The 1996-nt window shown below is 51.9% G+C and overlaps 1 pseudogene; it reads right to left on the reverse strand.

Annotated features, from left to right (window-relative positions):
* Positions 1-605: 605 nt before the first annotated feature.
* Positions 606-1657, reverse strand: LOC124657147 (annotated as a pseudogene).
* Between the last annotated feature and the right edge of the window lie 339 nt (positions 1658-1996).

The raw sequence follows: 1996 nt of genomic DNA on the forward strand, positions 1-1996 counted from the left end.
GTGTGCAATTTAGCTTTTTTTTACATGTTTTGACACATTGCAACGGTGACGGTACCTAGTGCCATACCGTATGGAATTTGTCTTTTTTACTCCTTTTCACACATTTGAGACGGGACGGTCCGATTTAAAAAAAACTATGTCCTAATTAAGGACATCCATGGTCGTTAATAAGTGGCCGTTCAATTAGCCACGACATTTTTTTTCAATCGACCTATTATATGTTAGCTCCTATATTTTATGTGGTTCACCTAATATAATTTTTTGAGATGGCAGCTAAAGAATTGACAACAAACCAAACAAGTCAGGAGATTTGGCATGACTAATATTTTAGAAAGGTCAGCTAAGGGGCATGAACCAAACATGTCCTAGATTAACTTATTTTGGTGGAAAAAAACAGCGTCAACTAATATGGAACGGAGGAAATAATATCCAGTAGTACGGAGTATATAAAAGATCTCAAATATATATATGTCCTAATTTACAGCATTTTAGCCGTAGAAGCCTCAAATTCTCAATGGATATTGTGCAAGTCCAGCAAAGTAAAGAGAACTCAAGAGTGCGGACAACTAAAACTAGATGGAGTACTTCATCATCGCCGGTACGAATCACGCGCGAGTACTACTAATTAACTGCTCATTAATTAGCGGCCTCTTCTTCTCGAGGATCTCCAGCAGAGCAGATGGGCATCCTGTCTTGAGCTTCACAAGACCATCGGGCGATGCCAAGTCCACATCCAGGTTACTGGGAGAAGAGAGGAACCGCATGCCCGCCTCCCTCAGCACCGTGCAACCATGACGCTCGGCCAGCGCCAGTGTGGCGGCCACGGAGCTCGTGTCGATGTGCTTGCACAGCGCCTCCTCGCAGGCGAGCTTCAGCTCCTCCAGCTCGTACCTGTCCGCCGCGGCGAGGAGCCGCTCCGCCATCGCCTCGAGCTCCGGCGGCGGCGAGTTGGTGTACATGAACTGGGGCAGCGCCTTGCACACGTCGGCGTCCATGTCGCCGACGCGTAGCTCGGCGACGGTGTCGTGGGGGGCGAGAGCGAGGTCCGCCTTGAAGACGGGGGATCCGGCCTCGAGCACCCATCTGTGCGCGGCGAGCGTCTGCCCGTCGCCGACCTCGATCTTCACGTCGGGTTCCTGTCTTTTCCAGATGGCTTCTGCGATGCCATGCACAGGGAACGGCTGTGGCGCCTTGGCGAGTTCCTCCGCCGCAGCGACCTCGTCCGTGTAGTCCTCAGTGTTCAGCCCGAGGTTGACGATGACCTCGCGGAGGACGGAGAGGCAGTCGTCCTCGAGGTGCTTCTCCTTGTCCGAGTATGCGACGGCTTCCAGGACTTGTCGAGTATGCTCAGCTTGTACCCCACCGTCGCGTCGCCGCTCTTGGCGTGGCTGGCGTGCCGGAGAAAGAGGGAGATGCAGCCCTGGTTCTCTTCTGCGTCGCCGTTTGGGTAGCACTTGATACGCCAGTCGTGGCCGCCGAGGCCGAACTGACCTGACTCCACGGCAGCGCCATTGGCCACCTTCTCCCTGATCTGCGTGAACCTGTGGATCCTGAAGACGTGAGAGCCGGTCACCTGCGCCCTCGCGCCCAAGGTGGAGGCGGTGATCTGCTGCCGGCCGCCGACGCGCAGGGCGGACAAGAGTGTGGACGTCGACATGATGCCAATGTACGGAAGGGTGGATGATCGCGGCTTGCAGAAATTTATATGTAGGTTATAAAATCAGGACGAGAGCGTGTTGTTCATGGCTACTTGAACAACGCATCTAATAACCCTGTTGATACCCACACATGCATGTATTACTTCCTCAACATACCACATCGTGGTATATGTGGGCTCTGGTTATGCTACCTAAACAGAATTATTACTTGGGCTACAATCAATCAATTGACACCTTGGCAGACATTATTTCCTAGACGTCTAAAAGGAAACATTTGTAATACGGGCTGTCCTAACTATTTCGGTCCGTGAAGAGAAAATAACCAAAACGACGCATTG

This window comes from Lolium rigidum, chromosome 5 (genome assembly GCF_022539505.1).
Source record: "Lolium rigidum isolate FL_2022 chromosome 5, APGP_CSIRO_Lrig_0.1, whole genome shotgun sequence".
Classification (NCBI taxonomy): Eukaryota; Viridiplantae; Streptophyta; class Magnoliopsida; order Poales; family Poaceae; genus Lolium; species Lolium rigidum.